Source organism: Chenopodium quinoa, unplaced genomic scaffold (genome assembly GCF_001683475.1).
Source record: "Chenopodium quinoa cultivar QQ74 unplaced genomic scaffold, ASM168347v1, whole genome shotgun sequence".
In the NCBI taxonomy this organism is placed as follows: domain Eukaryota; kingdom Viridiplantae; phylum Streptophyta; class Magnoliopsida; order Caryophyllales; family Amaranthaceae; genus Chenopodium; species Chenopodium quinoa.
In genome coordinates this window covers 2,367,132-2,387,118 of record NW_018744996.1, presented here as the reverse complement: position 1 = coordinate 2,387,118, position 19,987 = coordinate 2,367,132, and positions in this window count along the sequence as shown.

Below are 19,987 nucleotides of genomic sequence, written 5' to 3'. Positions count from 1 at the left end.
AATGCAATAACATATTTCGTTAAATATTATACAGCAAAAAAAAATGTTACTGACTTGATTAAGGAAGTCTCTAGACACTAGACTTCTAGAAGAAAAAAAAAAAAAAAAAAACCATATTCATTTTCATTCTCAACCCTAGCCGACACTATCACTCATTCACTCTCCTCTCCTCTCCTCTCAAGCTCTATCAATCAGACAATCACCACCTCTGAATCTCGCCGCTGAGTTGTGCGCTGATCAACACTCCGATCTACATAATCCCTACCTCTTCCTATATAATCGGTACTATCTCAATCTCTCTTACTCGTTTTTTTATTTATTTTAATTTCCCAATTATTTTTCCCCAATTATTGATGAAAAAGAATTTGACAAATCAACTAAGAAATTGATTAGCCATAATTCTGTCCTAGATTCTAACTAATCTATTTCTGAATGTTTAATTTGACTCTAATTCGTCTGATACTTTGAATTGTTTGGTGTTATGATTTATGAGTTACTACAAATTTTAGTTTATAGGATATACATGTTGCTAATTTGCTATTCCGAGTATAATGTAATTACTTGTACTTTTGAGTTGCATGATATTGATATTAGTTTAGAAAATGTTTTGATAATTTCATTTAATTTGAAGTTCTGGACAGAGGGCATACTTTTATTTTTATTACCCTTGTTCTGGTCTCTTTAATTGTGGGTGGTTATAAATCTTATTTAATTAATAATATTATTATTATTTTTTTTAATTAAGTCACATTGAATTTTCAGATTGTAGAGAATACAAGGATGATGAATATGCTAAATTGGTGGGAGAATTAGTGGAAGAATTTGAAACATGAGATATCGATTCCAGTACAAGTGAAGTTTGCACTACACAGAATAATTGAAGGCTTAGAGTTATTATTATGTATTTTTAATATTTGGACTTTAGACAATTTAGAGTTACATTTATTTGTTTAGAGTGTATTATATTAGTTACTGTGTTTTTTTTTTTAATTATGTTAAGTATGTACTGCTAATTTTTTTTTTTTTTTTTATTTGAGCTGTTAACTGTAGGCCTGTAGACTGTAGTACATATTTTTTTATTTTTTTTATAATGGTTTAAATATGTTATTTGTGGTGGATTTAAGGTGGGGAGTTGGTGGGTACGGGGCGGGGATTACGTGGGGTTGAGACAGGGATGGATATCCACATGGTGATGGGGCGGGGGTGGTTTTGGAGTTGGACCCGCCGGGGCGGGGATGGGGATAATTTTCAGACCCGCCGTGGGGATGGGGACGGGGATGGGGATGGAAATGTGAGGCGGGGATGGGGATGGGAATGCAAAAACCCGCCCCGCCCCGCCCCGTTGACATCCCTATATATGATATCCAGTTGTACATTACAATCGGTTAATTTTATGATCTTTTTTTTTTATTCGAATGAGGATAAAATCCAAGATAAAAGAAGAAAAATACAAACAAGGAAAAAGAAAAAAGAACAGAACAAACAAAATAGGACAAACAAAACCAACACAAGACACCAACCCCTCAACCACAGCCCCTAAACACACGACCTAAGGGGGCACAAGATGAGGAGAAGTCACCCCTCTTGCATCCTCCATTAAGATCCTACCAAGCTCTACCGGGATAAAATTAAATTAACAATTTTTAAACTTGTGTCTTGAGTGACTCCGCAGTTGGCCAACCAATCCGCCGCTTGATTCCCCTCTCTATAGATGTGGGCTACCTTCACCTTCCAACTTGCATCATTCAACATTCTCAGGCAATAGTTAATATCATGAACATTCTCACTTCTTGCTTCTCCTTGCTTCAAAATCTGCACACAAGCTAGGTTATCAAGCTGCACCTCTAGCTGTTTAATTTGCAGATTTTTGGCTAGCTCTATGCCTCGAGTGACAGCCATGATTTCAGCTTTGAAGGTTATACAATGCCCAAAGTTAGCTGAGAAACTCGAAATAAATTGGCCCTAATGGTCACGTATAATCGCACCTCCTCCTGCAGAGTTTGGACTCGCTTTGGCTGCACCATCGGTGTTGAGAACATACCATCCAAAATCAGGTCTTTGCCAAGAAATATTGACCACTTGTTTGTTGCCTTGTGCTGAATTTTGCAATTCTTGTTGATTTTGTAGGTTGTGTATAATCTCAGCTACTCTGATCTTATGCGTATAAAAGCACCTAAATCAACAAGAATCTCATCTCCTCTGTTATGAACACGACAATTACGCCATCTCCAAATCCACCACAATGTAACACCAAAGATTGTTAGCCAATCATCCGAATATTTGCTCGAGTCTTTGAGATTGCGAGTCAGCCAATCCTTAAGAGACCCCTACCAATCCATAAAGTGATTTTCTCAAGCGACATACCTGATTCTCTTTACCCTCAACCTTAAACCCCTCAGGTTGATACATATAGATTTCCTCATCCAAGTCACCATGTAAGAAGGTTGTCTTCACATCGAGTTGTTCCAACTCAAGATCTCCATGAGCTACAAGACTTAACAGCACCCGAATAGAAGTATGTTTTACCACTAGAGAAAATATCTCATTGTAATCAACACCTTCTTTCTATGCAAATCCATTGGCCACTTGCCTAGCCTTATACCTTACTTTATCTAGCTTGGAAAGATCCTCTTTCCCTTTGTACACCCACTTACAACCAATAGCAATCTTTCTTACAAGCAATGGGACTACCTCCATATCTTGTTTTTATGAAAAGATTGCATCTCTTCTTCCATAGCAACCAACCAACTCTCATTATCCTTGTCTTTGATAGCTTGTTTGAAGGTGACCGACTCATCATCCTCCATCGAGAGTGCATATTCTACCAAGTTAACCTGCCCATAATGCCTCAAAGGTTCGTCTGACCCAAACTTCTGAACTAATTAATAATTCCTCTTTGGCTTAGTTGATCCAAAGAATCTTGTTGTTGTTGTTGTAATAGATGTGCATTTTCCTGCTGAGTCTCCTCATGATCAAGCTCATCCTCTCCTCTTCTTAAGTAAAACCAGGATGCTCCACCTGAACATGACTAGAATCTTGTTGGTCTCTAGATTCTATCCCCACCACTTGAGTATCTGTAGTCATCCCAACATCACCATCATTAGGCAACATAGCTTTCGATAAATCTACCATAAATTTTTCATCAAAGATCACATCCCTACTGATTACAAATTTAGAATCCTCTACACTCTAGAGACGATATCCCTGAACCCGTTTTGAATACCCCAAAAATATTGCTTTCTTGGCTCTTTCGTCAAGCTTGTTATCCTTAACATAATAATAAGCCGTGCATCCAAAGACTCTAAGCCTCTCGTAATCTGCATGTTCCCTTGACCACACTTTATAAGGTGTGCTTCCATCTAAATACGAATGTGGGGATCGATTTACTATATAACAAGCTGTTGCAACCGACTCCGTAGGGCTAAGCAAAACTATTTGATAATCCGAAAATCCGATCCGCATCCGATCCAAAAATTTAGGATAACCGATCCGAAAACATTTTCGGATCGGATATCGGATATCCGATCCTAAAATTTCGGATATCGGATCGGATATCGGATATCAAAATTTTCTATTTCGGATATCCGAATATCCGAAAAAAATTCGGATATCGGATCGGATATGGATATCCGATCCGAAATCCGAAAAACACACTTTTTGTTACCATTTTAAAAAAATCTGTATAACCCTAAGACCTAAGTCCCTAATCCGCCTCATTCTCTTTCTCCTCTATTTTCTCCCTTCTCCTTCCTCTCAGATCTCCCTCCTCCCTCCTCTCTCATCTCAGATGTTCTTCTGCACATCAATTGGTCAATTAATGAACCCCCCTACCTTTATTACTAAAGCTAATTCCCTTTACAATTTAATCCAATTTTTAAGATCCGTTAATACCAAGAAATCAACAATTGATGTTCTTCTGCAGCATCTTTGTCTAGAGATATGGTGAAATTTTTGTGAGATACTCTTTGATCTGGTCTATCCATAGATGCGATAATTACCAACCTTGGAGAAATCGCCCCTTTTTCTCAATCAACCTTGATCGGTGCTATGGCTGAGCAAAGTTAGCTCTCATGGAAGCTCCTTCATCTCCCTTTGCGTGTTTACATGAATATATTTGCTAAGCTTTATTACCCATCTCCTTTCCCCATAATTAATTTAATGGTTTCTTTGATTTTCTCAATGTTTTTTCTAGTTTTTAGAACTTCCTATGTGGTTTATGTGTTCTATTAAGGGTTTATTTTGTGGTTTTAATTTTATCTTTTATTTTAATTGGTCTGTTAATCAACGTGGTTTATGGTACTAATAATTTCGGATATAGGATATCCGACTTATCCGATCTGAAAATTTTGGATATCCGGATTTTCGGATATCCGACATTTTTGGATCGGATATGGATATCAAATATCCGGATTTTCGGATACGGATATCCGATCCGAAATCTAGTTTCGGATCGGATATCTGATCCGTGCTCAGGCCTACGACTCCGCCCACCATTCTTTGCCTAGCCCAGAATTACAGCGCATACACCTTGCCTTCTCAAGTAGTGTACGATTCAGTCTTTCCGCGCCTCCATTATGTTGTGGTGTGTCTCTGACTGTCCAGTGTCTCACAATGCCTTCCTAGTCACAAAATTCCTTGAAATCCCCCTTAGTGTATTCGGTACGATTATCAGACCGTACAATTTTTAGCTTTTGACCTGTTCTGTTCTCAACCATTGGTTCTTTGATGGAAAGCTTCTTCTTCTCAAGGAAATTGGAGGTAAGGAACAACCCTCGAAGATTGTATTCTCGAATTCTCCTATGTGGATCCGTTTTCTTGATGTTCCCTTCAACAAAAGAACTCTGCCTGTTATGCGTAGCATTGGGGATTCTCTTGGGGGATTTCTAGAGATGGACGATTCAGACCCGCTTGGATGGTGCGAATTTATGCGAATAAAAGTTTTGATCGATGTTAATAAGCCTCTGAGAAGAGGTATTTTCATAGCTGGTAGCTCGAAACCGAAGTGGATTGATGTGAAGTATGAGAGGCTGGCTGGTTTATGCTTTGTTTGTTGTAAAATTGATCATACACAAAAGGAATGTCTTAATAAAGAAGATGGTGCTGGTGTAGAGGACACTGTAGTATTTAGATATGAACCGTGGTTGAGAGCTTCTCCCCTCAAAAGTTCTCAAAAGTCCTTTGTGATTTGAGAAAAGGAGAAAATGTGGAGTGATAAGATAAAATCTTTGCGAGGTTCGAGTAACCAGCCAAACTGCCCTACTACGATCAGCTTAGGTCTTGTAGGAGTGACGAGGAAGCTTCAATTTCACTCTCCAAGGGCTAATACTTTTGCATCAAAGCCCTGTGATCGTGAGGCAAAACTAATTCTGGTCACTAATGAAACGAGCAAGCAAGTAATTTTGAGGCCCAGAAGTATCAGTGATGATGCTGGAAGTAAAAAACTTCCTACTGAAGAGGAACTCAGAACAAGTGAAGGGTTGAGGGGGTCTATGGTGGTGGTGGATAAGGATGAGAAAGGGCTAACTGTAACATCCTAGAAATTCCTATCCTTTAAAATACCTGTTTTGCCCTTTTTAAAATACGAAATAGGAAAATCTAAGACATTATTGCCACCGTGAAAACGGCTAAGACAAATATCAAGACACACAGCAGAAGACTATCTTTAAAAATCATTTAAAACAAGTCAACTTTTTAAGAAGTTAAACAAAATCAAACTAAGTCAAACCAAGTCAACCTACAACTTGGAACCATTATAGGCCCCCTTAAAACCAAATCTTACTAAAAATCTTGCGTTAGTCTCATAAGCTTAATAAAATAAATAATATTCAAAGCAATTAAACATATCATATTCCTATAGGAACTAAGCATGATTCGCTCTTCACTCATCCCCATCATGCAAATGCTTCATCACCTGAAAAGTTTCTTTCTACTTGTCCCCACTACTCACCATTAGAAATGGGTTGTCGTAGGGCCAAGGTAAAGACAAGGCCAAACAAACATGCAAACACACAATCAGTAATGCTGAGTACATAAGCGTAATAAAACACACTAACATGCTTGCATCCTATCAACACACAACTTACCATGTTGCACCTGTTTACAAGCACACAAACATTTAACACGAAACTAGACCAATAACTAGTCCAATTATTTAGCTTGATTACGCATCGAACGGGTTTTCCCCTAACCTGCCCCAATAAAAGGGGTACTAACATGGGAGCTAACCGTGAAAGTATAAAGTAAACCACTCGCTCGCAAGTGGCGGAATTCCTGCTCATAATAAAAAGGAAAATACAGCGTCCTATACTCCCAGTAGAAGTTATGGTCAAATATAAAGTCACATAACTCCCCCCATATGTTCATACTCAAGGTATATACGTTCCAAGAGTTTAGGTGCGTAACCTCTTTCACTTTACGTTATTTACAAATTATTAGACTTGTTGATGACTCTCAAAACACAACCAAACATTATAATTCATTCAAGCAATCAAACATACCAATTTAATTCTTGAATAATTAGTGACCACATAACTTAAATGTTGAACCCTTTTTAATCTACCTCGGTGTTTAATAACACCTTAAGTGCATAAAGCACCTCAAATCTTATCCCTCGGTGTCAGAAACACCTTAAGTGCACATAGGCACCAAAATATAATTTATCCCCGTGTACAAAGACACTTAAATAGCTCCTTCCTCATGCTTATAGCATCAATAAAAATTATATGAACCATAATACAATTCCCTTTTCATATTCCAAACCAAATTAAACATTTAGTTTAATTAAACATGCTCTCTATCATGTCAATAATAAAAGTGTGGTTCATATCCAACATGCCAACATAATTAATTCCATTCACCAATTCACCATAAATAATTCATACATCACAAATCATTCACCAACATCAATCCAATCAACAAATTCCAACCAACACCTATCATGATACTATTTGGAATTAATTAAACAAAGCCTAGCATGCTTCCACATATTCAAGCAATTACCAAATACGTAAACGTACTTTGGATATGATCTCAAAATCGCCACGACTAAATAAAATCACTCACTTGGAAGTCTCCTACAAACCAAAATTATAAAGAAGTCTTAATACCTCTTTAACACAAATTTCCAGCAATATATACTCTCTTTAAATCACTTACAAACCCTCTAAAATAAGCTGAAATTTTATTTAAAACCCTTACTTTTATTCCCAATTAATGGATAATTAAAAATCCTTTCAAGAAACCTAATTATAATCTTTTATAAAAATTCCAGCTTTATTAAACCATGAAAAATTACTATAATTATGTTTTAAAACAACTATTTCAATAATTTAAATCACCTACAATCAAATTCCATCAATGTACATTAATTTATAAATCTAGGGTTTTCAATTTGGGGCTTTTTAATTCAAAACTAAATCTGAAAATTTATATACAATATACTTATCATTAAACATCCTAAAATCATCACAAAACCCAAAAACAATAATTAGATTTAGGGTAGATTTAATTAAAAACCAAAAACACTAATTAATTTTTTTTTTAACACCACCGGCGCACACAACCACCAAGGCTGGCTGCTGCCGCGCTGCCTAGTGGCTGCTGCTGCCGGCAAGGGCTGGTGGTGGTGGCCGCCAACCACTGGTGGCGTGTGGTGGTGGTCGACTGATGTGTGGTGTGTGGTGTGTGTGGGTGGATGTGGTGGTGATTTAAAACATTAAAATTAAAATAAAGCACTACTAGAAAACAGGCCAATTCCGACGGAAAAATCCCGTCGGAATCACCCTGAAATCCGTCGGAAAACACTGTTCCGACGGAATTTCCGTCGGAACCGGTTGTCGGAATCCCTTTTGTAGGAAAAACGACTTTTTCGACGGAAATTCCCCCGGAACAATGTTTTTCGACGGATTTCCGACGGAATTTTTTCAAGACCAATGAAAATATTGTGTTGGAACTGTCGAGGGGCGAGGAGCCCTCGTACAGTTCGAGCACTCCGCTACTGGAGTCGTACTTTGAGCCCGGATCTGATCTTTCTTTTAGAGACAAAAATCAGTAAAGCGGTGTCGGAAAATATAAAAATAAGCATTGGTTTTCCCAATGCGGTAGGGGTGGATAGTAAGGGTAAGGCTTGGGGTTTATGTATTTTTTGGAGGGAGGGTATTGACTTTTCTTTGGCTTCTTACTCTAATCATCACATTGGTGGAGACATAAAGGAGGTTGGTGGTCGGTTTTGGAGATTTGTGGGGTTGTATGGGTGGTCGGATATAGAAAAGAAAGGTAACACATGGTCTTTGGTTCGGGAGCTTTACTTTGATTCTCCATATCCTCTTGTTGTTGGTTGTGATTTTAATAAGATTCTTGGATCTCATGAGAAGTCTGGAGGGGTGGCCAAGGAGCAACAATGTATTGATGTTTTTAGATCGATGCTTGATTTTTGCAAATTGAGGGATCTTGACCATGATGGTAACTGGGTGACGTGGGAGAGAGGTAATACTGAGACTTTGATTGTTAGGGAAAGATTAGATAGATTTGTTGCTTGTAGTGGGTAGGCGACTTTCTTTCCCAAGGCCCATGTTAAACATTTAACGAATTAAAAGTCAGATCATGTGGCCATTGTTCTTGACACTAAACACCGAAAGCTAGACAAGAAAAAGGGGAGGAAAAAACATTTTAAATTTGAGACTTGCTGGTTGTTAGATGAGGGAGTGTCAGCTGTAATTGAGAGGTCTTGAGAGGGGTCTCGCCATCTTTATATGGCAGCAAAGCTGAATTATGTGGGGCGTGAATTAACTAAGTGGAGTAAAGATTCTTTTGATAATTTGAATCAAAAGATTGCAGAGGCTGAAGATGCTTTCAAAGTGGCTCATAATAATAGTGGGGCAGTGCACAATTTTTCTGAATGTACTAGGCTAGAGGCTCTTCTTGAGGATTTGCATGAGAAGAATGAGGCATATTGGTATTTACGGTCACGGGTGGCGGAGATTAAAGATGGTGACTGTAATACCAAGTATTTTCAACGTAACATAAAGCATCTCAACAAAAGAGCCGAAACTATACGAAGAAGTTGATAGATGATGATGGTACTTTGTGGACTAAACAGCGGGATTTGGAGAAAGTAGTGCTTAACTACTGTGGCTCTTTGTTCCAGGCAAGTGATATCGAAGATGGCCTAGTCCAAGAGGTTCTTGAAGGGGTCCCCACGTTCATTACAAAGAGAATGAATGCTGCTCTCTTTGCTGCCCATATTCAAAGGATGAGGTTCTAACAACCTTGTCTCAGATGAGCCCTTGTAAGGCGCCGGGTCCTGACGGTCTTCATGCTATATTCTACCAAAAATTTTGGCACATTGTAGGTAATGACATTACTACTTTTGTGAATAAAATTATTGATGGTAGTATCTCTCCGGCTTCAGTCAATAAAACCAATGTGGCCTTTATTCCAAAGATAAAAGAACCACAGAACATTTCCCAATTTCAACCCATTTCTTTGTGCAATGTGATATATAAGCTCGCGTCTAAATCGGTTGCTAATAGATTAAAACCTCTTCTTCATGATATTGTTACGGAAAATCAAAGTGCTTTTGTTCCCAAGAGGCTTATCACTGACAATGCTTTGATTGCTCTTGAATTATTTCATACGATGAAAAATAGATCTAGAGGGAAGAAGGGGTCTATTGCTATGAAGCTAGATATGAGTAAAGCTTATGAAAGGGTGGAATGGGTCTTTTTGAGGAAACTACTTATTAAGCTCGGTTTTGCTAGGGCTTAGGTGGATACGGTTTTGCCTTTTGTGATGATAATTCAATATTCTTTTTTGATAAATGGTTCACCTTCTGAGCCATTCTCACTTATTTAATGGGAGTTTACGAATTTCCGGCTTCATTAATTCATGATATTTATATGATGATGGCTCACTTTTGGTGGGGGGTCAAATGTAAAGGAGAGGAAATTGCATTGGAAAGGTTGGGATTTTTTATGTCAACTGAAGTGGCTTGGAGGAATGGGCTTTCTAAACCCGAAGTCTTTGATGATGCGTTACTTGGTAGGTAGGATTTTTGAGGCTACTGACTAATGAAGATTCTCTTCTTAGTAAGGTTTTAAAGGCTAAATACTATCCCAATTCTTCTATTTTTGATGCAGCCCTCGGTCATAACTCTTGCTTTTCTTGGAAAAGTATATGGGGTTCGAAGGCTCTTGTGAAAGAAGGTATACTTTGGAGAGTAGGAAATGGCAGGAAGATCAATGTGTGGCATGATCCTTGGATTAAGGACGACTCGAGCTGCTTTGTTTCTTCTGATCAGCAAGACCCTAAAATCTTAAATGTGAGTGATTTAATTGTTGAGGAAGAGTTGTGTTGGGACTATGAAAAGGTGGAACAGAACTTCAACGATCGAGACAAGAACTTAATCTTGGCTTTGCCTATCAGTGAGAGGCTTCCTGAAGATAGCATCACCTGGGCTTGGTCAAAAGATGGAGTATACGAGGTTAGTTCTGCTTATATTTTGGGGATGTCTTATGACTTGGCGCATTTTGAACATTATTGGGATCAAATCTGGAAATCAAAGACAACCCCAAAGTTGAGGCATTTCCTTTGGAAATGTTGTTCGAGCTCCCTTCCAACGCGTGACATTTTATGTGCAAGGCATCTGTCTGAGGACTCCCTGTGTCTTGTTTGTGGATTAGAGCCTGAAATGATCACTCATGCTCTGATTTTATATCCTAGTGTTCAAGGACTATGGATTAAAAGTGGGTGTGAAGAAGCGTGCAGGGTGAGCAGCCTGGATTCTTTTGGAGAAACAATGGTAAAGTGGTGTGAACAGCTCAATGCCGATGTTAGACAACGTTGTGTTTTCCTAGCATGGTTTATTTTGTTTCATAGGAACAAGAGGGTGTTTGATAAGGTTGTTGAACGAGACGAAATCAACCTTGATAAGCTTCGTAGGTTGGTGGCTGATTTTGGTGTGTATTATGAGAGAATTTATGGTGGGCTCGCTCCCTGCTACCAATCGCTGCATTTGCATCCTCCTCCCTTGGTCCTTACTAAAATAAATGTGGATGCCTCCCTTTGTGTTGATGGTTGGGTGGGATTAGGAGTGGTTACGCGAGATACTAGCGGGACTGTGCTATATTCTGTTGTGCGTCGAGTTAGAGCTAGGTGGGATCCTTTGGTGGCGGAATGCAAGGCTGCACTTTATGGTTTGAAGAAAGCAAAAGAATTTGGGCTGACAGAAATTGTTCTTGAATCTTATTCCCTCGCAATGGTGCCAAGGCTGCGTAAGAACTCAATGAGTTTTTCCCTCGTTGATGCTATTATGCTTGACATTATTCAATTTGGTAGTTCTTTTGATTTTGTTGAGTGGTTACATGTTAAGTGAGATGGTAACTTTTGTTGCCCCTCATCTCGCTAAGTTAGTGCCGGTAGGAGTTAAACAATATTGGTAGCGTCATACTCCGGATGAGGTTTCCCCTTATGTACTCTTGGATAACATTTCTTCTTAATTAATTGATGCATTAACTTGCTTTCAGGAAAAAAAAAAAAAAAAAAAAAAAAAAAAAAAAAAAAAAAAAAGAGCATATTACTGGTGATAGTTCGAAGAGAGGTTGAAAGAGTGGAAGATGGAGGAGACTGAGTTGAGGTGCCGAGTCCCATTATCCGAGTCGTCATTGGCTTTGGAGCATACAAGATGTAAGCAAGCAAAGCTCTGTTTCTCACTCAAAGTTATGGGATGTGTTTGTAGAGGAGAGGTTGTTGGTGTTCCAAAAGATCGATAACGCTTTTGACTTTCGAGAGATCTCAACCACTACATTTTCTTATTTCGTGTGTTACGGAATTCTACCCGTTCCGTTTTTTAATACTTGCAACATTTAATCAATGTAGTTATTAAAAGAAAAAGTAAGTAATACTCTTATATAAATAAATAAATATTAAAAAAAAAAACTATTTTAAAAATTGCTATTATCAAACTTTATATTAGTAAAAAAATAAAATATTATGAACTTTTAAATTATATTACGGGTTATGCACTAAAACTTGAAGATTGCTGGTAGTATATTTGCAACACTTTCATATTTCACATGATTAATTGCTTGGCTTGTTTGATCAGCTAGAAGTATTAGGTGTATTAGTTGGTTTTTTAAGTTGGTTGTTTCAAACGGTTGTTTACAAAAGTATTTGGCAAAATTAGTTGTAGCTGCTAGCTATTTATTAGTGAAAAAGTGGGCCGACAAGCCAAAAGCTAATTAAATAAGCTACTCTTAGTGGATTTTAACTTTTGGTTGAAAAGCCGTCTTAAAAGCAAAGACTAAACTAAAAAGCCAAAAGCTAATTGCCAAACACCCCTAATATCAGTTGAGTTGTAAAAATTTGTTCATTTGACTCAGATGAGCAAAAATTGTAACGTCTTGTAATTTGCACAACTTTATTAAATTAGTATAAATAATGTTTGTTTGCAAAATGGAAAACATGGGTTGAATTTTTAGAATTATTAATGTTGTTCACTGTTGAGGTTATATAAAATCTTACTTTTATCTATTCATGGTTTGTTGTTGGAATAGAGAGTAAACAAAAAAAACGGAGTTCGATCAAATTTGCTCACTTTCTATAAATAAGTAAAATAATATGGTTATTTTTTCAACAAAATAGCAAAGTGAATTTCTCATTGTACACATCGCTGGAATATACATCCTTATCGGATGTGAAATCCAACATTCGCCCCACCCCGCCCCGTTGACATCCCTAAGCATATATATAAGATGCACAGCTAACCTCGTTTGTTTTCCATAATATAGGTGTTTTTAGGGAATAGGGTAGGGGGACGAATCGAAGCAATATAGGGCTGAATCTCAGTGGATCATGGCAGCAAGGCCACTCTGCCACTTACAATAGCAAAACCAAACTTAGACAAGGTTGACACTTAGTTGCTTGTTTTCCTTAATGTTTTCTTAAAAAGTTTTGTCTCTTGCCCTTTGTTGTGTTTGACTCATCCTGCCGTCCCTTTCATTGACCCTCCTTGCTGACCGTTGGTGTTGATTGCTTCCTCGTGTTGCTTCTTCCCCTTGGTTTGGGCCTCCGTGTATACACTTTTACGGGCTAACCCGTACCCCCAATTGGATCCATAACACATTCCCACAAAAATAATCTATCCCCCACTTTTATCAAATCCTATATTTTTAAGTGTCCCACATACAATCTACTTCTAACAGTGTATGTGGCTAGTTACTAAATCAGTCACATCAGCAAGAAGCTACAAATGACTATTGAATTATGCTAGATGCATTCAAACATTTCATATGTGCACTTTGCTAGGTAAGGTTGTATCAGTCACATACACAAGGGTGCACTTAAGATACAAATTACTAATTTTGAGCAAACTCACTCACCAAGGTATATGAAGAGACAAGTTAAGGTGTTTACTTCAGCTCCCAACGAGACCTGATCACCATCCATTTTATTAGTGCATCCTTTCACATTATTAATCAAACCACCAAAAAACCTTGATTCCAGGAACCAACTCTCTTATCTTATCACTTCCACCAGCATGATTCCTGAAAATCAAAAGTTTCATATTCAATTAGGAAAAATATATAGTGCCAAATCAGGATACTAAAATTTCTTAATTTTGCCCCATAAGTAAAACAATAAGTGTGTTCTCAAATGACATCTATGAACAAAACATTATGGGTAGTGGTAGCCTATATGACAACACCATATAGATCCTTAATTAATTCTATAAGTAATAACACAAAGAAGTTGTTGTGTAATAGACAATATGTCTTTTACGACATGAAAACATACTGAAGTTGTTGTGTAATACACAATATATCTTTTACGGCATGAAAGCATACTGGAAAAAGGGGCACCAAGAGAAAACAACAATAATAAGCATAGAAATAATGGAAAAGCTTATATCCTTTATTATTATTATTATTATTATTATTATTATTATTTTTATTATTATTATTATTATTATTATTGTTATTATTGTTATTATTATTGTTATTATTGTTATTGTTATTATTATTATCATTATTATCATTATTCTTATTGTTATTATTATTATTCTTATTATTGTTATTATTGTTATTATTATTGTTATTGTTATTATTATTGTTATTATTATTATTATTATTATTATTGTTATTATTGTTATTATTATTATTATTATTTTGAAATGATCTACTTTACTCTAACCATAAATTCTATTCTAATCCCTTGTACAGACAATTTCCGGTTCAAGACATTCAAGCTACTAAAAGAACAATAATTCAGTCCTAACAGGCAGCCGGTATTCCCCATTCATAATTTCATTGGGAAGCCGCCAATTCGTAGGGAGCAAAAAATCATATTCAAGGTAATCTAATACAAATTTATAAATCTCTAATTTATTGTTATAAATCTCTAGCTTATTTTAAAACCTCGAGTTTTGTTTGACATCACTTTAATTCGCATCTTCTACAGTTACAACAATTGAAACTGATATACACTTTATATATTCTAATAGTAGCACCATCATAACCTGTAAGTTGTCTTAGTAAGATTACAAGATATATTCTATTAATAATAATTAAACAAGTTTATAATACTCAATTAATACATATAATTATGTATATCAAATAATATATATGTAATTTTACGTAATTTGTTAATTAATAAATAATTTTACGTAATTAATCCATAAACCTTGATTCTAGGAACCAGCTCTCTTATCCTATCACTTCCAACAACATAATCCCTGAAAATCAAAAGTTACATATTCAATTAGGAAAGATATATAGTGCCAAATCAGGGTACTAAAATTTCTTAATTTTGTCCCAAAAGTAAAACTTTAAGTGTGTTCTCAAATGACATCTATGAACAAAACATTATGGGTAGTGGTAGCCTATATGACAACACCATACAGATCCTTAATTAATTCTATAAGTAATAACACAAAAAAGTTACTGTGTAATGGACAATATATATCTTTTACGACATGAAAGCATACTGAAGTTGTTGTGTAATAGACAATATATCTTTTACGGCATGAAAGCATACTGAAAAAAAGGGCACCAAGAGAAAACAACAATAATAAGCATAGACATAATGGAAAAGCTTACATCCTTTATTATTATTATTATTGTTATTATTATTATTATTATTATTATTATTATTTTTTTTTTTTTTGAAATGATCTGTTTTATTTCTAACCATAAATTTTATTCTAATCACTTGTGCAGACAATTTCCAGAGACCACATATTTCAATCTAGTGTAGACTTATACAAAGACATTCAAGCTGCTAAACGGATAACAATTCAGTCCTAATAGGCATCCGGTATTCACCATTCATAATTTCATTGGGAAGCCGCCAATTCGCAGGGAGCAAAACATCATATTCAAGGTAATCTAATACAAACTTATAAATCTCTAGCTTATTTTAAAACCTCGAATTTTGTTTGACACTATTTTAATTCGCATCTTCTACAGTTACATTATTCTCAATTGAGTTTCTCAATTTAAACTGATTCACACTTTTTATATTCTAATAGCAGCACCATCATAACTTGTAAGTTGTCTTAGTAAGATTACAAGATATATTCTATTAATAATAATTAAACAAGTTTAGAGTACTCTATTAATACATGTAATTATATATATCAAATAATATATATATAATTTTACGTAATTTGTTAATTAATAAATAATTTTACGTAATTAATAAATAATTTGTTAGTAATAATTAAACAAGTTTAGAATACTTTATTAATACACATAATTATATATATATATATATATAATTTTACGTAGTTTAATTTTTAAAACATAAACATTTTCATAATGATTTAGCTTATATACCTAAAAGAAGTTTAATTAATCTCATAAAAAAATAAATTATTATTCGTTTATATTTATTTTATATGTCATTACAAAAGTTTATTTATTTAAAAAATTATAAAAGTGTATTTATATGTTTTTTTGTAATAATTTCTATGAATATATTTATTTATATAATTTTTAGAAATGCTAAATCGTCATTGTCTTTCCAAATTTTATGTCCCGATTTGAAATTTTTATTCAAATAAATAAATCAACATTAATTTTTAAATACTTATTGATTAGGGGATTTTTATCCACCAATCACCGTCTGACAAGTGGACCAACCAGGTTCCGCCACGTGTCCTTCACGTAGGCCAATAGGAGCCTGCCACGTGTCAGTCACAGATTCGTCCTCTACGGACCAATTGAGACACGCCACGTGTCCGCCCATGCCAAATGGGAAAACCGGCCACCAAGGCCCAATCCTGTTTAGAGGCCCAGTCAGCCCTAGGTTTACCCTAAACCTAGAGATTGGCACGCTTCCCGAGGATATAAATACCTCTCTTAATCCTCATTAAGAGGGGGGAACTCGAATAACTCACAGATAAAACATTAATCACTCTCGCCTAGAGAGACCTAGTCACCTTAATTTCCGCATTTATTACTCCTTAATCAGGTACTAACTTGACCGTTAGAGGCGGAGCTCCTACCACAAGGAGTCTTCGTTGTTTTGCAGGTACAGGCGTCCGGTTCCAGTCTTGGTGTTGTAACTCTCCCGCAGGACATCAGAAAACCCCGAAACATTTTGGCGCCGTCTGTGGGGAGAGTACTTCTGAGATGGCATCCACGTTTGTACCAACTTATGAAGAGAGGCGTCCCCTGGACGACCCTCAAGTCCAGTCGGACCATGATTCTGACAATGAGCTTGAAGTTGAAGCTCACACAGCTCCAGACGGGACCCTAAGGGCCCGGCATACCCGTCAGACCGAAAGGAGGGAACGGGAACATTTTCAAACTGCAAGTGAGCCAACAGGCGCACCGTCTGTTCGGCAGCAGGCGACTGATGGATCGGCTCCTGTCACAAGGAACGAACTCATGACCTTCATGAGGGACTTCAAGGGAGAGATTCAAGAGTTGCTTAATAAGAAGCCTGTTCCGGCCAAGGAACAGTCGGCTAAGAAACCTTCCACCTCAGGCAGGAAAAAACCGGTTCAAGGACGAGAGGGAACTCCCCATCCTAAGTCCAGGAAGTGGGAGCCGCCTGCCCTTGATCTCACAAAATACCGTTTTCCAACTCCAGGAAACAGGAAACCTGTTCGTCACATTCAGGCGGACGGGTCGAAGAAAACATACACAGACGCTCGTCTGCTGTTAGAACAGAAGAAGAGTGACCGACTGTCAGAGTCGGCCTCTACTTCAAATTTTCAATAAAGTTTGAAAAATACCTCGATGAGGAATACTCAGTCGTACCATGAGAGTCAGTCAGGCGGCACCTCCCGTCGGTCAGGCTTTCATAACGACCAGGCGGTACCAAACTTACCGTTTGTACCACAGCAACAGTATTTTATGCAGCCACCTCCGTTTGGTGGACACGCAGCTAAAAATGTCCAACCTTTGGACTGGCAGCTACGGTTGCTTAGACTTGGTGAACAGCCGTCGGCCTTCTCCAAGGAAATCACTGAAGCCGCTCAGCCGGCCAAAGTGAAAAATGTGTTAGTAGGCGCCTATGATGGCACTACTAACCCAGAAGATCATCTGATGGCATTCTCCAACCTAATGTACCTTCAAGGGTTGGACGATCCCACTTGGTGCAAGTGTTTTCCAGCTACTCTCAAAGGAATTGCACAGCAGTGGTTCGGCAACCTGCCGACTGGTTGTGTTAACAATTTCAGGACGCTTGCTTATTTGTTCACCTCCAACTTCGCCATGAACATTCCTGCGAAGAAGACGACCCTTGATTTGGGAACAATTCAGCAGGGTGAAAAGGAGGGGCTTCGATCCTACATCAGGCGGTTTAACCTGATGAGAATACAGATTCAAGGGTTACCGGATGAGGTAGCTTATACTGACTTTTTCAGGGGGCTCAAAGACGGGTCGACCTTCAAATTCGATCTGGTTCGAAAGAGGGTGGCGACTCTTCAGGAGGCCTTGATTGAAGCAGAAGCCTATATACAGGCAACTGATCTTTGTACAGTGAAACAGTCGGACGGGAAAAAGTTCGACAGAAAAGAAGGACGACAGATACAGCCGTCAAACAAAGAAAAGAAGAGAAAAGAGGTCTGGGCGGCTGATTCCTCTAAACAGCCGGCCCAGAAAAAGAAAAAAGAATTCAAACCATACTCCCCAAAGTATGCGTTTAGCAAGGATAGCCAAACTATCCTAAAAGAAATCAAGGGACGGATCTCTATTGAGAAGCCGGTCCCCATGAAGGGTTCTGCAAGCAACCGGAACCAAGATAAATTCTGTGATTATCATGAAGACGTTGGTCATCACACCAACGACTGCATCAGTCTCATGCGGTACCTAGACCGCCTGGCTGAGCAAGGTGATCTTGACTCTTTTGTCAAGAAATCCACGGGGAGCACTTCCTCGAAGAAAAAACAGTCGGCCAAAAAGAATCAACAGGCCGACAGCTCTGATACAGATGATGCTGTCGTCTACACTATTGCAGGCGGCTTCGCAGGAGGAGGTCCCACTATTAGGGGCAACAAAGACAATATCAGGCGGCTAGACGTCAATTCCGTTCACCCAGAACGGCCCTCCAAAAATTCATTTCCTGAGATTGTCATTACTGAAGAAGATTTAGGAGGGGTCAGGGGGCCGCATGATGACCCTATTGTCATTGAATGTAAAGTGGCCAATCAGAGAGTTGGCCGAATCCTAATAGACACTGGAAGCTCCTCCGATCTTATCAGTAGCAAATGTCTGTCAAAACTAAAATACAAAACTGATTGTATACATCCAGCCTCCCACCCTTTAGTAGGGTTTGGAGGAGGAGGAGTCCACCCTGTAGGACGAGTAGATCTACCCATCCGCCTGGGTGAAAAAGGAGAAGGACAACACATGGTAGTCCGGTTCCTGGTGGTAGAAGAACTCTCGGCCTACAACATGATTCTGGGACGGCCAACCCTGAATAATTCCAAGGCTGTAATCATCCCATCTCTTATGTTGCTCAAGTTTGAGAGAGACGATGGAACAGTCGGCTCCCTAAGGGGAGATCAGAGGATGGCACGAGAGTGTTATCTCTCGGATGTCAAGCCCACTGTTATGGCCGCTGGGTCCAGTGGAGGAAAGATTGACAATGCCAAGGACAATGCGCCTGTTCAAGAAGCAGGCGGCAAGAAAAGAAAGGCATCCCAGATGGGGGCCGCAAGAAAAGATAAAAAATAGCAATCATTGGCAGAGGAGCGGTCGGATGAATTCCGCCCTCAGCCGGCTGGCGAGCATACGGACCTAATCTTAGATGTCTCGCGTCCTGACATAACAGTCAAGGTTGGGACGACTGCTCTAGGGGACCTGGGTGATGACTTTCACAATTTGTTGAAAGAATACAAGGACATCTTTGCATTCGAAGTCCATGAAATGCCAGGCATTAGTCCTGAGCTGGCGGTACATAAACTGGCTGTGGATCCAAAAAAGAAGCCGGTAAGGCAGAAGAAACGGAACCATGGCGAAGAAAGAAGTCAAGCGGCAGCCGCCGAAGTTAAGAAATTACTTGACGCAGGATTCATTCGGCAGTGTTACTACCCAGACTGGGTTGCAAATGTTGTTCTTGTTAAAAAGCCGAATGGTACCTGGCGAATGTGTGTAGATTACACAGACTTGAATAAGGCGTGCCCAAAAGACAGTTACCCTCTGCCTAAAATTGACAGTCTGGTCGACTCAACAGCCGGCCATGCTTTGATGAGTTTTATGGACGCCTACTCTGGTTTCCATCAAATACCGTTATGGAAGAAGGATCAGGAGAAGACGGCCTTCGTCACTGATCAAGGGTTATACTGTTACACGGTCATGCCGTTTGGCCTAAAGAATGCCCCGGCCACCTTCCAACGAATGATAAACACTGTGTTCTTTGATCAGATTGGGAGAAATGTCGAAGCATATATTGATGATATGATTGTCAAGTCTAAACATCAGACAGATCATCTGTCGGACCTCCGAGAAACTTTCGCCACACTCAGGCGGCACCATGTCAT